The sequence below is a fragment of the Phyllostomus discolor genome, chromosome 8 (assembly GCF_004126475.2).
Source record: "Phyllostomus discolor isolate MPI-MPIP mPhyDis1 chromosome 8, mPhyDis1.pri.v3, whole genome shotgun sequence".
In the NCBI taxonomy this organism is placed as follows: domain Eukaryota; kingdom Metazoa; phylum Chordata; class Mammalia; order Chiroptera; family Phyllostomidae; genus Phyllostomus; species Phyllostomus discolor.
In genome coordinates, this window is record NC_040910.2 from 65,075,206 (window position 1) to 65,093,278 (window position 18,073).

Below are 18,073 nucleotides of genomic sequence, written 5' to 3' on the forward strand. Positions count from 1 at the left end.
TGGGCCCCCTGCTGGGTAGCCTACCCCCTAACCCAGGGGCAGTAGGAGGGGAAGAGTAAAGAAGTTGAAGCACATTCTACACTGCAAGCACACTTGCAAACTTAAATGTTAAATGTTTTTGGAAATTATAAATACCCTGTTTTCTTAAACAGGTCCTGCTTTTAAATTTTAACAGAAACTTAATGAAGTTTTGCCAGTGAAAGTGCATTATGCAACTTTTAGCTAGAGAACATGAGGAGCTGTGTCCTTCATCATCACACTTGGCAGAGGGAAACGTTGAATGGTGGGGTTGAGTCTTTGTCCTCAGGGTTGTTCAAGCCATTGCTTTTCTTGTAGGTCAGCTGGCCTGGGCAGAACCCAGGCGGCCAGCATTCTGCCCCATGAGACAGCAGAGCAGACCCAAATGCACAAGAAACACACAGGAGCCAACACAGGAAACCAAGCCTGGCAAGAAAGCTGTACAGGAAGCTGTGGGCTGCCCTGGTGCCTAAGTAACCTCAGTGTCACTTAGCAATAGAAGACATGATGATGGGGAACACTGCTAGGCCTCTGGGCATGCTTTGTTTTCAAAGAGAATTTGAGCCAAAGAAAGTGAGTATCAATCCATTCAGCTAGGTGCTTAAAGCTTTGGCACAACTATGAATTCCCTCTGCAGAGAATCAAAAACTAAAGAAGATTAGACCATCCTGTGTGCCAGGAACCGTCTCACAGACAGAACAATGGAAGCCTCCTATTTGCAGATAGACCCAGCTCAAGTCCTGGGTTAAATAGGGTCTAGAAAGTCAGGCATAGCTATGGTGATCTCACAGTCTGACTCCCTGTGAAACTCAAATCCTGTCCATTAACAGGGAGAACATATAACAAAGAGGAGGCCTGGGAGAACAGAACAAGACCTGCAAGGAGAAGATAAGAGAGATTTTTAAGAAGAACCCAGTTCCATTATTAAAACTGTCCCCAAATTGAGCTGTGTGATGAGGGAGGAGCATTCTGTTCCTAGAAGTGGTCAAATCAGAGGGGGGAGAGGCAGTTTCTTGCTGAAACTCCTCAGCAAGATGGGGTGAAGAGTGGTCAAGTGGTGATTTATAAAGTTTCTTTATTACCTTGCCCCCAACCTTTTCATTTCTCATCCTAAGTTCAAGGCAGCATGACACAGTGGAAGGGACTTCAGGGGCAGACCAATCTGAATTTGAATCCCAGTTCTGTCCCTTACTGATTCTGTGAATTTGAGTGAGCTACTTAATCTCTTTGCCTCTAAATTTTACATCTGTGAAGTGGGAGAATGCTCCCTGTACTGCAGTGCATTGTGATCAATAGCACACCCATCGAGTGGGTGCTCTGTAAATATAATGGCAGCGATTGTCATTAGGGAAGTGAGGGAGAGATACCAGGATTCCGGCTGGAAGAGAACTTGGAAATCATCTAGTCCAACTTCCTCACTTTATGCTGGAGGAAATCAAAGTCTGAGAAGTGTAAATAATCTTCCAGGAATCTGAAAATAAGTTAGTGGCCAATATTAAACACCAGTTCATTTTCTACCCATAAATACCATGACTTCTTCCCACCACTCAGTTGAACATCCTACCTAGAAACCCCATTCTAATGAATAACACCTTTCAAGGTCTGGATATGATATTTATCAACCACCACTTTCTATGTGACAAGATCTGTGCCCATGAGTAGCTCACAGTTCATTTATGTGGAAGCCAGACATGTTTATTATAGCCTCTGAAGATGAAGAAGTGACACACTGGGAGATAGCCAGAACCCTACCATTTCCAAACCCAAATGTGAAGGCAACAGACCTGAAGTTGGTGTTAGTTTATCTGAAGCCTGGACATTGCTCTTGCTTCTAGCCCAGGTCTCATAGGAAATGCTTATGATGTAGGCCACAGCCCTGGGAAATCCCAGTTGGAGAGGCCTCTTGTGTCCTAGGAGGTTTTTATAAAAAGGCAGAATTACTTGCAAAATTAGATGCACTCATCTATTTTTTTTTAACCAACTTTTTTCCTTCTTCTGAGGAGCCCGGCCATGGGCCCTCATGTTAGCCACTTGAATTATTTTTGAGACCCTTCCTTGACCTTTCAAATAACCCTACTCAAAGAAACTTCCTCAACCAGCCTAATACAGGTAGGCATAACAAGTGCTGTGGGAGACTGTGCTCAGCCACATACCTGTATTTTGGGGGTATCTTAAGCCTCAGTTGTCTCTATTCAGATGATGACACTCAGATGAGTCATTTTCACTTGTAGCCTTCAATTTCCTCACTTGTAAGCAGAGAATAAGACTGAGTGAGTAACTGTGAACTTGTGTTCTGAAGATCTCTAGGACTTCCACAGGGTGCTTCAGACCCCAGCTCAGAACCAGAAGGCTCTCTTCTCCCCGCAATCTCACTTCTGCTCTTGTCTTTAAAATATTTGTTTTCTGATGATGGGAGAGTTCTGGCCAAGATGGAAGTATAGGTAGAAGCCCTTCGCTTCCTTGCACAACCAAAAGGAGGATAAAAATCAATCTAAAATCAGTAAATGACCAGAAGTGCCATAAAATCAAACTTCATGGAGCTCTGACAACCACAGAATTAAAGAAACAGTCAAACAGAACAACCAGACCAGTTAGGGACTGGGCAGAGAGAAGCCACAGCAAGGCTGCAGACCTTGGGGGTGGGGCTGGCTGCTGCAAGGCAGCAGGCTGCATGGGAGGGGCTGACTTAAGGGGAAACTGAGACTCAGAGGTGGCCGTAGACTACAGCGGTTGCCATGATGGGAGAAACTCCCAATCTCACACAAGAGTTCACTGAAAAGTGTGCTAGAGATGAGCATTGTTCCCTCTCAGACCCCTCCCCTCACAGCAGTGCCACAGTGCAGAAAGGAGGGTTGCCCTGCCCAGGTGAATATCTAAGGCCCCACCCCCTTACAACTTAACAGGAACCCTGAACAAAGAAATAGGGCCAAAATGAAAGAACTGAAGCAAAACTTTAGAAAGAGTGCTAAGTGATGAGGATATAGCCAACATATATGATGGAGAACTTAAAGCCCTGATAATCAAAATGCTCACAGAACTGATTTAACTTGCTTAAAAAATGAAAGAACAAATGAAAGATACCCAAAATGAAATAAAGCTAGATACCCAGGGAACCAACAGTTACAAGAAAGAAACCCAGGACTCAAAACAATGACTTGAAACAAAAGGAAGAAATAAACATTCATCCAGAACAGAATGAAGAAATAAGAACTCAAAAAAAGTGAAGAGAGTCTTACTAACCTCTGGGACAACCTGAAACATTCCAATATCCGAATTATAGGGGTACCAGAAGGAGAAGAACAACAGCAAGAAATTGAAGACTTATTTGAACAAATAATGAAAGAAAACTTCCCCAATATGGCAAAGGAAATAGACTTTCAGGAAGTACAGGAAGCCCAAAGAGTCCCAAAGAAGTTGAATCCAAAGAAGAACACACCAAGGCACATCATTATTAAGTTACCCAAGATTAAAGAAAAAGAGAGAATCTTAAAAGCAGCAAGAGGAAAGGAAAGAGTTATCTACAAAGGAGTGTCCATAAGGCTATCAGCTGATTTCTCAAAAGAGACCTTGCAGGCTAGAAGGGGCTGCAAAGAAGCATTTGAAGTCATGAAAGGCAAGAACCTACATCCAAGATTACTCTATCCAGCAAAGCTTTCATTTAGAATGGAAGGGCAGATAAAGTGCTTCCCAAATAAGGTCAAGTTAAAGAAGTTCATCATCACCCAGCCCTTATTATATGAAATGTTAAAGGGACTTACCTAAGAAAAAGAAGATAAAAAATATGAACACTAAAATGACAACAAATTCATAGCTATTAACAAATGAACCTAAAAAAAAAAACAAAAGCAAACTAGAGCAGGAACAGAATCAGAAAAATGGACATCACATGGAGGGTTTTCAGTGGGGAGGGGGAAGGGAGGAATAGGGGAAAAAAGGTACAGGGAAGAAGAAGCATAATTAGTAGGCATTAAATAGGCAGGGAGAGGTAAAAAATGGTATAGGAAACAGGGGACTCAAAGAACTTACATGTACAACCCATGGACATGAACTAAGTGGGGGGGATGCTGGAGGGATGGGGGGTACAGGGTAGAGGGAGGATAAAGGGGGAGAAATTAGGAAGACTGTAAGAGCATAATCAATAAAATATAATTTTAAAATATATTTGTTTTCTGTATATGATTAAAACCAAAAACAGAGTTCCACTGCTTTATTTTTTATTGTCAACACTGTTACAGATGTCTCCCATTCCTCCCTCTTTGTCCCCTCCCACCAGCCCCCAGGAACCCCCCACTTTAAAAAGAACTAGTGTTTCCCAAAGACCCTTCCAGCCTGCAAACTCTCTGACTCTGATATCCCATATTTTACAGAGGATATGAGCACACTGGTATCCAGTCTGATCCAAGCTCAGCATAAGATGCCTTTTCATGTGTGAAGTCAAGTTTAAAAGACTGATTTTTTTTGTAACATGATTTGAAGTGAATCAAAACTAACAAATGCTAGCTAGCATTCTTGTTAGTGCCCTCCTTTGTTAAGGCAGTGTAGAGTGCTTTCCACATGGGAAATTCTCACTTACCCAACAGTAACAATGCCATCTTTTACAGACTTACCAGCCCAGCATCTCTTAGGGACTCCTTTTATTGATCCCACCACCCATTAGCATCATCTTTGATCTTTTCAACTTCTCTCTCTCTTTTTATTCTTATCCATTTTTGGTGCTCCACCTTGTTCAACAATATGAACTTGAAGTGCTTCATTGTCTCCATTCATAGAGACAATGCCTTTAATTTCAGGTAGTGTGTTTTGTTGTTTTTTATAAAAAGAGCCTAAAGTTCCTCTGTAACTCTCATGAGTCATTCGTCCTTAATTTGAATATAATTTGAACAATTTCTTATTGAAATGTCCCACCCCTTACCTTAGGACCACTGACTACCCACCCATGTGCAAAACTATTATCGGCAAAGCAGGAGGTGATAGAGCCTCAGAGTGGAAGGATAAGGAAATGATGCAACAGGAGGACTGGGACATATCCTTGAAAATTGAAACAATGTCCTATTCACCTTCTATTTGTGTCCCACATGGCACTCAAAATAGGGACTTGGTACTACATAATTGTATAGCAAAGATATGTCAAACTTTCTCCTTCATAAAACTCCACTTGACCACTTTACCTCAATAACCAATAAGAGGCACAGACACCTCCTGAATAAGAAAAGTCAGTTTAGCTGCATGAATTGGAAAGAAGATCTTGATTTTTTTTGTAGTGCCATCACTTGCTTTTATTCCTGTACTTCCATCACTTTTCTCCTCTTTGCAGAGTTAGACAGACCTGAGACTGCCCAAATATGAGTACATAGTAGGGATCATATCTATGTATGAGGCATAAATTGGTTGGGTTATAAATTAAGGATGAGTGGATTTTCTTTTCTTTAATATTTTATTTATTTATTTATTTTTAGAGAGGGAAAGGAGGGAGACAGAGAGAGAGAGAGAGAAACATCAATGTGTGGTTGCTGGGGGTCATGGCCTGCAACCCAGGCATGTACCCTGACTGGGAATTGAACCTGTGACACTTTGGTTCGCAGCCCACGCTCAATCCACTGAGCTATGCCAGCCAGGGCTAATGGGTGGATTTTCAAGATTTGAATGATCTTTCTAAGAAAAATAAAAAGCACCAAAGATAACTACGTGATAAATGCATAATTTTTATTATTATATAATATTTTAAAAGATAATGGTTTTAAAAATGATATGTAATGCAGTATGGGTTTTATAACATGAGGAAATGAAATGAACAACTAACAGCACAGAGGCTAATAGAGGGGAACTGAAGTAGACCACTGCAGGGTTTTCACACGATACAGAGAACTGTGTTGCACTACTAGGTAGTGGACAGAGATAAAATTAAAATTTATACTATAAACCCTAAAGCAACCACTGAGAAACAAAAGATTGTCACTAGTAAATAAAGTAGAAAGTTTATTACAAATAAACCAACATACTATAAAATGGAATATAAAATATACATAATATAGAAGAAGAAAAATGAGAATAATACAATTTAATTATATCATATTTACTTGTAAGAGACTGAATACTGACCCAATAAGATTAGAAGCAGAACAAAGATGTCCACTTTAACCATTTCTATTCACTGTTGTGGTTGAAATTTGAGGCAGCACAAAAACAAAACCAATAAAATCCACAAAATGTTACAAACACTAATACAACATCAATGTACAAAGGTCAATGGTGTTTCTATAGATAGGCAATAAAAATCAAAGTAAATTAAAAATGCCCTCTTTAAAACATCAAAAAAAAAAATAACAAGTATTAAACAGTATATAACAAGTATTAAATCTGACAAAACATATGCAAGAAGTTTATAATGAAAACTGTTTGCCAGGAGAAATTAAGAAGATCCAAACAAATGGAGAGAGATAGTATTCATGGACCAGAAGACTTAATATTGTTAAAATGTCAATTCTTGCCCTGGCTGACATAGCTCAGTGGATTGAGCGCAGGCTGTGAACCAAAGTGTCGCAGGTTCGATTCCCAGTCAGGGCACATGCCTGAGTTGCAGGCCACGGCCCCCAGCAACCGCACATTGATGTTTCTCTCTCTCTCTTTCTCCCTCCCTTCCCTCTCTAAAAATAAATAAATAAAACCTTTAAAAAAAGTCAATTCTTTCCAAATGGGTCTATGACAGTGATTTTCAACTTTTTTCATCTCATGGCACACAGCCAACTTAGTAAAATTCTGTTGCACACCCAAAAATATATTTGTTGCTGATCTGACAAAAATAGGTATAATTTGTATTCATTCACAGCAGACAGCTATTGTTGTGTTGGCTGTTGTCTAAGGGAAAAGAGGTCAGTGCCCCTGACTAAATGGTCAGGTATTGCATGTTTCAAAAATTCTTGTAGCACACTGGTTAAAAATTGCTGATCTATAAATTCAACACAATCCAAAACAAAATCCAAGTAGACATATTTGTAGAAATTGAAAAACAGATTATAAAATTCTGTGGAGATGCTGAGACTTAGTGTAGCCAAAACAACTCTGAGAAAGAAGGACAAAGTTGGAGGACTAACACTGCCTGATTCCAAGATTTATTCTAAAGCTACACTTATCAATACAGTGTGGTATTAGCTACAAGGAAGCCAGATAGATCAACGGAACAGAATAGAGATTCCAGAGATAAACCCATCCATAGACAGACAATTGACTTTCAACAAAGACACAAAGACAATTCAGTGGGAAAAGAATAGTTCTTATAACAAATGGTCCTGGGACAATTGGATATCCAAATGAAAAGAGCTTCAATCCATACCTAATGCCACGTAAAAATTTAGTGAAAAAGGATCACAGATCTAACTGTAAAATTCAAAGCTCTAAATTCCAAAACACAACATAAAAGAATTTTTGATAAACTTGGGTTAATAATGTTAGAGTGAATAACCTTATACATATTAATTTTGTACTGTCAGAGATGTGTACCACTTTGCATCCCCACCAGCAATGTATCCACACACACCTCTTCCACTTGGATACTTTACTATACATGATTTTTATATATTTATTATAAATATATATAATGATGGGGCTTTACCTCCAGAGGTTCCTTTTGAAACAGTTTGTGGTAAGGATAGGCATTAGTAGTTATTAAAACCTCCCAGATGGCTTTGTTGTGTGACCAAAATTAAACACAAAGGACCTAAGTGAACTCCAAAATGTAGCAGGGGCAGAGAGGGAAAGGAGACCCTGAGAAGGCACCAGAGAAGACACATATGGAGAGAGAGGCTGAGGAGAAGAAAACAGGGTCTCACAGAAAGCAAGGGTAGCCCTGGCTGGTGTGGCTCAGGGGACTAAGTGCCACCTGTGAACCAATGGGTCACTGGTTCAATTCCCAGTCAGGGCACATGCCTGGGTTGTGGGCCAGGACCCCAGTAGGGGACCCTCAAGAGGGAACCACACATTATAGTTTATCTCCCTCTCTTTCTCCCTCCCTTCCCCTCCCTAAAAAATAAACAAATAAAATCTTTTTACAAAAGAAGAAGAAAACTGCAAGGGCAAGAATACACAAGAGTAGTTAATAGCTTAAAATGTCTGTGATATTGTGATTCATCATAAAAAATATATATTTGATCTTTGTCCTTATTTAGGACACAAAACTCCTAAAACCCTTAGGACTTCCTAAGGGATGGGAGCAATAAGAGTGTCTTTGTTAGATTAACAAAATGAGTTTTTGAAAGCACCTCAGGGTGGGGTAGGTGACCAGTGGAGGTGACCATGTGATCAAGGGGTTGGAATTTTCAGGCCTACCCCAACATCAGGGGACAGGGAGTGTTTGGAGACACAGTTCAATCACCAGTGCCCAATTACTCAATCAATCATACCTATATAAGGAAGTTTCTATAAAACCTCAAAAGGATGGGGTTGAGAGAGCTTCTGGGTTGGTGGGCAGTGGAGATCAGTGGGGAGTGGTGTACTAGGGGAGATTGTGGAAGCTCCATGCCCCTTCCCACATATATTGCCCTATGCACCTTTTCCCTCTGGAAAATTCTGAGTTACACCCTTCGATAATAAAGCAGTAATATAGTAAGTAAAATGCTTATTTGAGTCCAGTGAGCCACTGTAGCAAATTAATTGAACCCAAGGAGGCAGTCAGGGGGGCCTTTGATCCAAGGGCAGTCAGTCAGGTCAGAAGTCCAGGTGGTAACCTGGATTTGCAACAAGCATCCAAAGTGGGGACCATTTTGAAGGACTGAAACTTTAACCTGTGGAATTTGACACTATCCCTGGGAAGTAAGTGTCAAAACTTGGTTGAATTGTAAGACACCCAGCTGGTATTTGAGCATTACTTAGGGGTGTGAGGAAATAAGAGCATGCATTGGAATTGGGAAAATCTTCATGTCACTTAGAGATTAAGTAGTTCAGTATAAAATGTTGCCCATGGGATAGAATATGGAAGTTACTGCTGATCTTATAACAATTGTCACAGTGGAAGGATGGGAAAAGAAACCAGGCTGAAGTAAATTTCAAAGTGAGTGAGGACTTGAAGAGGAATTTTCCTGGCTTCTGACTATGCTGTCTCAGTGTCAAGTCCCTGTGGACTCAGGAAACACCTCACCCCCTGATAATATAGAGACAACAACGCCTTCAGAGTTGTGATCTCTAAAGTAGGTGGAAGCTGTGAACACCAGGATATCCATTGGAAGAGGAAACCCCACAACAAAGGAATCACCAACAGGTAACAACAAAAGAACATGAAGGAGGGAGTGGAAGCCACACTAACTTCAATCTAGGACCTATCTGAAAATACAACTAAATAGTGGAGACACTACCCAGTATAAACAACTGAACAAGAGAAAGAGAGAATCCTCAAAACCTTGTACACATGGAAGAACCAGCTCCAACACGACCTACCCTCACCAGCACAACAAAATACAAGAGGTGGTGGACAGAGTGACCCTCAGTTAACCAGCTGGTGAAAAGGACCCACCAAAGAAAGACCCAACAACAATCAAAACCCAAAGATGAACACAGAGCCAACTTAAACAACAGCCCAAGACCAGTGAGATAGGGAGATTAAGGAGACTACACCACTGAATCTCACAGGTATTCTACCACAGAAGTTCACACCATAATCACAGGGAGCCAGAAGAGATCAACTTAAGAAGCAGAGGCTAACAAGAAGAGGCTCACAAACAATGGGAAGACAAAGAAACAATCCCCAAATGAAAGCAAGGGAGGAAGCCTCAAAAATAATGCTAAATGAAATAGAGGCAAGTCAACTAACAGATATTGAGTTCAAAGCAATGGTTATCAGGAAGCTCAATGAGCTCACAGAGAATTACCAAAAACTACAGGGAAACTACAATGAACTCACTGCAAACTATATCAACATGAAAAAAGGAAATAGAAACTATCAGCAAGGGTCAAGAGGAAATGAAGAATACAATTTCTGAAGTGAAGAACACAGTAAAAGAAATTAAAAGCAGGCTCAATGAAGCAGAAGATCGGATCAGCAAGCTGGAGGACAAAGTAGAAAAAAACACCCAGAAAGACCAAGAAAAGGAACTCAGGCTCAGAAAAAATAAAGACGGGTTAAGGAAAATGCAAGACAACATGAAACATAATAATATCCATCTAATAGGGATACCGGAAGGACAAGAAGAAAAGCAAGGGATTAAAAAACCACTTTGAAACAGTAATGTTGGAACACTTCTCTAATTTGATGAGGGAAAATGTCACACGAATTCAGGAAACACCTAGAGCACCAAACAAGAGGAACCCAAACAGGCTCACTTCAAGACACATCATAATTAAAATGACAAAATTCTAAGACAAAGAGAGAATCTTAAAGGCAGCAAGGGAGAAACAGGAAGTAACATACAAGGGAGCCCCAATAAGGTTAGCAGCTGACTTCTCAATGGAAACACTCCAAGCCAGAAGAGAATGGCAAGAAATATTCCAAGTAATGAGAACCAGAGGCCTGCAACCAAGACTACTTTACCCAGTAACACTCTCAATCAAGGTAGAAGCCAAATAAGGAGCTTCCCAGACAAAAGAAGTCTAAAAGAATACACCTCCACCAAACCAGCTCTGCAAGAGATGGTAAAGGGACTGCTTTAAGAAAGGAAGGAAAAGAGAAAGAGAGAGAGGAACACAGGTACAAAAATGGCAATGAATAAGTATCTATCAATAATAACCTAAATGTAAATGGATTAAATGCTCCAATCAAAAAACGTAGAATAGCTGAATGGATAAGAAAGCCTGACCTACACATATGCTGCCTACAAGAGACCCACCTCAGGACAAAAGACCTACACAGACTGAAAGTGAAGGGCTAGAAACAAATTTTCCAAGCAAACAGACAGGAAGAAAAAGCTGTGGTAGCAATACCCATATCAGACAATAGATTTCAAAAAGGGGTCATAAAGGGAGACCCAGAAGGTCACTTCATAATCCTCGAGGGAAGAATTGACCAAGAAGACATAAATATTGGAAATATATATGCACCCAATATAAGGGCACCCAAATACATAAAGAAAATCTTGGAGGACTTCAAGAAAGATACTGACATCAACACAATTATAGTAGGGGATTTTAATACCCCACTGTCAAAAATGAACAGATCTTCCAAACAAATTATCAACAAAGACATTGTGGCATTGAACAATGCCCTAGATGAAATGCACTTAACTGATATATATATAAGCCTTCATCCCAGAGAAGCTAAATACACATTCTTTTCAAATGTACATGGAATATTTTCAAAGATAGACCACATGATAGGACACAAAGAAAACCTCAACAAATTCAAGAAAACTGAAATCACATCAAGAATTTTCTCTGACCACAAGGGACTGAATCTAGAAACTAACCCCAAGGGGAAAAAACCTGAAATTGCTCTCAGTAAATATTTCTACATTCTCAAATCTTGAAACACTTCTCTCTTGTCTTCAATGACACTGAACTCCAGTTTTCCTCCTATGTCATTGACTATTCCTCCTCCTCAGGATCCTTGGCCAGTTCCCTCCTTGTCTAACTTCTAAACCAGAGATCCCCAACCCCATGGCCACAGACCTGTTAAGAACCTGGCTGCACAACAGGAGGTGAGCAGCAGGTAGGTGAGAGAAACTTCTTCGAATTACCACCTGAGCTCCACCTCCTGTTTCCCTACCCCACCCCTGTCGGTAGAAAAATTGTCTTCCACAAAACCAGTCCCTGGTGAAAAAAAATTGGGGACCACTGTAATCTAAACTATTGGAGGGCCATAGAACTTGACCCTGAGCCCTCTTCCCAATTAGATCAGTTTTTCTACCTAGGTAATCCACACTCCATGAAGCTTAACCAATTCCATGAAGCTCAATAAACTCCATGAAGCACAAGAAACAAGAAGAAAAATTATACTGATGCATATGATAATCAAATTCCTCAATAACTAGTGATAAATAGAAAATCTTAAAATCATTTTTTAAAGACACATTATCTACAGAGGAATAAAGAAAGGACCATGGAACAATCCATTCCCATACAGTAGCCAAAACAATCTTTTTAAACATAATTCAAAGCTCCATTGGCTTTTCATAATTTTTAGAATAATATTCAAGTATCTCATACACTATCAGGCACTGCATACACTACCTGGCCCCTGCTTACTCTTAGATTCATCTCATGTTATTTTCTGCTCCTCTCACTGTATGAGCACATTGCCTTTATCTTGTTCTTCAGACGCACGAGCTTGTCCCAAGGCACCACAGTCTCTGCAGTCACTGGTCCTTTGGCTGCCAGTGACACTTGGATGTCAGTTCAAACATGACCTCTTCAAAGAGATATTCAGGCACCTAGAATCACCTCCTCCATTTGTTAGTTGCTCAGTATGATATCTGTCTTCTGACTACTTTTTAGTACTTTAAATTATAATGTTCAGTTATACATTTCCTTCTAATTTTCTATCTCCCCTATAACCTCAGGATGTAAGTTCCAATAAAGAAAACACCTTGCCTATCTTAAAATATTGCAAGTTCCTTAATCTTGCTAAATGGTGGTCCCTCAAATTATAAAACATTCCAACACCAGATGTAGTAATGGGACAATTCATTTCCACATTTCCAACTGAGAAAGGAAATTAGTGAACTTTTCAAATGAAAACAAATGAGAAAAATGTCAAGTAGAGGCTTGTCATGAAAGGCCAACAAGTTCTCCAGATATTTTGTTGGTTCTTGCTCATCATTTTCTGTAGCCAACTTTGTTCACTCCAAGAAGCAAGAAAAACAAGGACACATAACCTAAAAACGTTTGTTAAATAAAAGAAATACAGATGTCATTATCAAAAAGCTCAGTTCCTCAAAGACTCCTATCAGCTTAGTCTTGATTTCCCTCTTTTCTTGTTTCTCAGATGAAAGATAACCTCCCAAGTCCCCCCCCCCCCCCCCCCCGCCCCCGACTCTGCCACAGGTAAGCAGCACTGTGATCCGCATCACAACAAGACTGCTAGCCATCTCTGGCTCCACTCTCTTCAAATTAAATGGTGTTTAGCCTACATGAAAATATTTTAACTAATGTTATAATATTATGTTATCTTAGCCCTCAACTTAAATGAATATTAATAGTTTTTTTTTCTTTTCTGGGTATTTTAAAACATGCTATGAACATAATGGACTAGTTAAAACTCTATGATTTTATGGTTTCTTCATGGTATCAAAGGTCTGGATTGCTTAGTGGGGCCGTGGGCTAGGCTCACGCAATGTGTGATCTGAAGGCAGCACTTTTTGAAATCGTTGATGATAAATTCAGGATTATGATAAATTTAGGTTGAAAGCTGATGTGAGATAAATAGAGACTGGAAAACTTTCTGTCTTGTATAACAAATATGCATTACAATACACTGGTTGAGAAGTATCTTCTAAATTCAAAGCATAGGTATAACTAAAAGGGTAATAATACTGACTTTTTATGACAAACCACCAGTATTTTTTTCAATAAATCTTTTCATAGTTTTACACTACTTGCTAGCCTTCATTCATTGGTAAAGTATTAGAAATCACCATCAGAAATGCCCTCAAAACATGCAAGAAAACCATTATAGTTTATAATGGTGCATTGTTCTAAACGAAAAATATATTATACACTTTATTTACCAGATTTGGCTCTCAATGATTCTTTCAGCTTTCAAAAGTTTAATCTATCCTCAAAAGATTAAACTCTGATATTGATAAGGTTATTCTAAAGAATGAACCACTGACAACTGACTCTAAAGTTCACACACACACACACAAAAAGCCAAGTTTCATTAATTTTTTGTGGAGAGGAAAGTTGTTTTGTTTTCTTATATGTGAGCAGTAATTGGAAGACAGCTCTGTCTGATATTTGTATTATGTTCTATGTTGTATTCTTTTGTACATTTCAGCAAATCTTAATTTCAGAATAAATTAGCTATAGATATTATCTTGTACCCCATAAGTGTTTACACTTCAGCATTATTACAGCCCCTGCACAAGTCAGGCCATACATGAACAACAGACCCTGGGCCTTATTTAGCAGGTGGCAAGAAATTAACTTCTTGCCAGAAAGTGTTCAGGGGTAAGAAAGGGGGACAGTGGGGAGAATGCCATTCCAATATTTAAAAGACCATTCTGGAAGAACCAGTGTAGGGCAACTTTTTAGTTAGTTTTAGCACTGCCTTCATCCTTTTGGAAGATTTAGGTTCATAAAGCAGCGGCCACATAGTGATGGGTAGGAGTGGCAGAGACGTGACATGGGCAGGCCTGCACCCAGGTGTAGCTGTTGAGAACCCAGAGGGCTGACTCAGCTGCAGAGGGCCCCTGAGGAGTGAGGGGTCTCCGTACCACACCTAGCTTCCCAGCCCAGAACGTTGCTGGGAAGAGGAGCACACATAATATCCTTAAGTGAAAACTCAGTGGAGATTCCCTCTATCCTGGTGAGATAGGAGGCTGCTGCAAACTCAGGCATCCTGTTAAGGGTCCCACATAAAAACTCGTGTCTGCAGGCACTCACCTGAGGCTCTGGCAGAGAGACAGTGGTTTGGCAGGCCCCAGAAACATACAGGGAGAAATTGAGTTGTGAGTTTTAATGTAAAGGCTGGAGGGACAGTTGCCATCATCCCTGTGTAGAGCCCAACCCTGCACAACCTACCAGCACCATCTTTTGTGTTGAGCCCTTCCCCTACATGATCACATTTGACCTCACATTAGCCTGGTGAACCCCACTAGCCCCACCCTGATGACCCCCTGAGACATAGCCCCACAGCAAGTGTCTGTAGGGCCCAGCCAACTGGCAGCTAGCCTCAGTGTAACCTGGGACTTTTGCTGAGTGGCCTCAGGCCCAGTGTGCTAGTGCCAAATCTGAATTGATATTAGCCTGGTAAATGCTACTCATTCCACTCTAGTGATTCCCTGTCACCCTGCTTCACCCATCTCACATGCAGGCTGGGACTCTTTCAGTAACTAGGCCTTGCAGGCAGACAGCAGGTTGAGGAAGATCCCAGGGTGTATTAGGTCTTATCAACCTGCCCCAGGCCCAGTACTAGTGGCAGCCAGCCTCTGTTCATAGCAGGGCTTGCCCACATACATTTAGGCTCAGTTCAGGAATCCACCTTCCTCAGACCACTGTGTAGCTCCTAACAGGCAGCCCCAGGCCCGCCATAGGCAGTATCTGATATTGGGCCGTACCAGTGTCCCTCCAAGGAAGCCCCAAACCAACACACCAAACAACCAACCACAAACCACAACAGAACACCATCCAGAAACTTTCAGAAGAGGCACACCCACTGAGAGGTCTCAGCAGGCATCAACACTACTGAGCAAAGCCCACTCCCTGGGGTCAGTCCCTGAACAGCAGCTTGTACACAGTGTTTGGAGCTAATCTTCACAACCAGCCCACCTGTGGGTCAAACCCAGCACCGACATGCCAATGGCAGTCATAATTCAAATACAACAGGAAGGCACACACAACCCATACGAGACATACCTGGAGAAACCAAATCAGGCAATCAGGGATACTGTACCACTGGGCCCCACAAGACACCTACTATGTGAAGCCACCCTTACAAGACTAGGAGACATAGCAGATATACTTACTATATAGAAATAAACACAGAGAGACAGCAAAAATGAAAAGACAAACATGCCCCAAATAAAAGAACAGGAGAAATCTCCAGGAGAAAAAATAAATAAGATGGAAGCAAGCAAAGTTCCAGATACAAAGTTCAAAACACTAGTTATAAGGATGCTCAATAAACTTAGGAGAAAAATGGATGAACTCAGGGAAAATTTCAGCAAAGAGACAGTAAGCATAAAAAAGGAAACAGAAACCATAAAAAAAGAGCAAGTGAGAAGTGAAGAATACAGTAACTGAAACGAAGAACACATTAGAAGGAACCAATATCACATTAGATGTAGCTGAGGATTGAATCAGTGATTTGGAAGATAAGGTAGCAGAAAACATCCAATCAGAACAGCAAAAAGCAAAAGGAATTTTTTTTAATGAGGATAGTCTAAGAAGCCTCTGGGGCAATTTGAAGCATTCCAGTATTTTCATCATTGAGGTCTGGAAGGAAGAGAGAGAGAACAAGGAGTTGTAAACCTAAAAATAATGGGAAAAAATAATGATGGAAAACTTCCCTAACCTGCTGGACATTCAAGTCCAGGAAACACAGAGACTCAAACAAGATGAACCCAAAGAGGCCCACATCAAGACACATCATAATTAAAATGCCAAAGGTTAAAGACAAAGAGACTCTTAAAAGCAGAGTAAAAAAATAGTATTTAGTTACCTACAAGGGACCTCCCATAAAACTGTCAGCTAATTTCTCAATAAAAACTTCACAGGCCAGAAGGGCTGAGCAGTAAGCATTCAAAGTGATGAAAAGCAAGGACCTACAAACACAATTACTCTACCTAGCAAAGCTATTATTTAGAATTGAAGGACAGATAAAGAGCTTCTCAGATAAAAAAAAAAAGCTAAAAGAGTTCATCACTACCAAACCAGCAGTACAAGACAAGTCTTGTTTAAGAAAAAAATAAAAATATGAATAATAAAATGATAATAACTACATATCAATGAATAATTACCTTAAATGAAAATGGATTAAATGTTCCAATCAAAAGACACAGGGAAACTACATGGATAAGAACATAAGACCCATACCAATGCTGCCCACAAGAGACTCACTTCAGATCAAAACACACACATAGATGGAAAACAAAGGGATGGAATAAGATATTTCATGCAAATGAAGATGAAATAAGCTGGTATAGCAATGTTTTTATTAGACAAAATAGATTTTAAAACAAAGGCTATAGAGACGATAGGAGCAGTGGCAGGGTATGAGGGGATGTGGGTGGCAGGAGGTGGGTAGCAGGAGGAGCGGAGAAGCATGCTGGGGACCCAGGAAGGCAGGTCCAGGTGGTGCACAGGGAGGTGGTATAGGAAGCAAGCAAGGCAGAGTGGTAAGGTGGTGGCAGTGGTCTGGGAGCTGCCCACATGCTCTGGGACAAAGGCATAGCCACCAGATCCTCTAGCTGCCAGAGCTAAGGTGCATAGCTGGCTACACCCTGTGCCCTATGCAGCCACTGACATGACATTTCCACAAAGCTGACACTTGGGTTTGTTGGCTCCTACCCCAGCAACTCGATTTCACCATCCCTGACTCCTGCAGCCACTCCAAAGACAAGTGTTAGCTCCTGCAGGCTTTGTATCACCACTTGAAGCCTGACAGCAACCAGCTGGCCAGTGAGAAGTTCAGATGTAGTGTCATTTTATGAAGTACCATGAGACATACTAGGCCTGAACACTGAGATGCACAAGCAGGCCAAAATCATTGAGAGACCAAATAGGATCTGTGCCCAGGTCCTCCTCTACCTTCCCCAATAGCACCCGCAGCAGGTCTTGGGAGCCATTGAGAGGGCTAGGCAGGTCACTGCTCCAGAGCTGAGCTACTTCATTTGACAGTAGTCCCAAGCCCACCTGCTGTCCCAGCTGTAGCTCTGGCCCTGCCCCTGACACCGCCACCCATGGAACTGCAGCTGCTTCCCTGTCCACTGTCAGCATGGGCACTAGCCTCTTCTTGCTGTCTGTGCTGGACTCCCAGGCCCACCTCTCCAAGGAAGACAAGGATGGCACCACAGTGATACCCACCAGGAGGAAGACAGCAAGAAGTTGGATTATGAGTGGCTGGGATGAGAAAGTGGAGGGACAAAGGGGACACCGACACCCAAAGAGAGGAATGTTCATTTCAAGACAGTGTAGCTCAGGGTTGGCTAAACTCTTGTAGTATTTATAGTAGCACCTTCTGTGTGCTACCCCCCAGCTATGTTCCAGCTCCCAGCCTTCCTCTTCCTTTCCTCTTTGGCTTGAATGGGTGGATTCCTGTTTGGACCACAGATAACACTGGCTGAGGCTGGGAGGCACAACAGGAGGCAAGGTCAGAAGGGAGGAAAACCTCAAAAAGTCCAACACTGCTTCACTTCGCCGTTTTGCACACGTGTGACTGACAGCCCACATTCCAGGCACCCTCAGGGTATACCCC

General features: G+C 41.2%; 1 pseudogene; it reads left to right on the plus strand.

Moving 5' to 3' along the window:
* The window catches only part of LOC114515392, a 97,736-nt pseudogene extending 80,009 nt beyond the window's left edge, over positions 1-17,727 (plus strand).
* Positions 17,728-18,073: the final 346 nt, after the last annotated feature.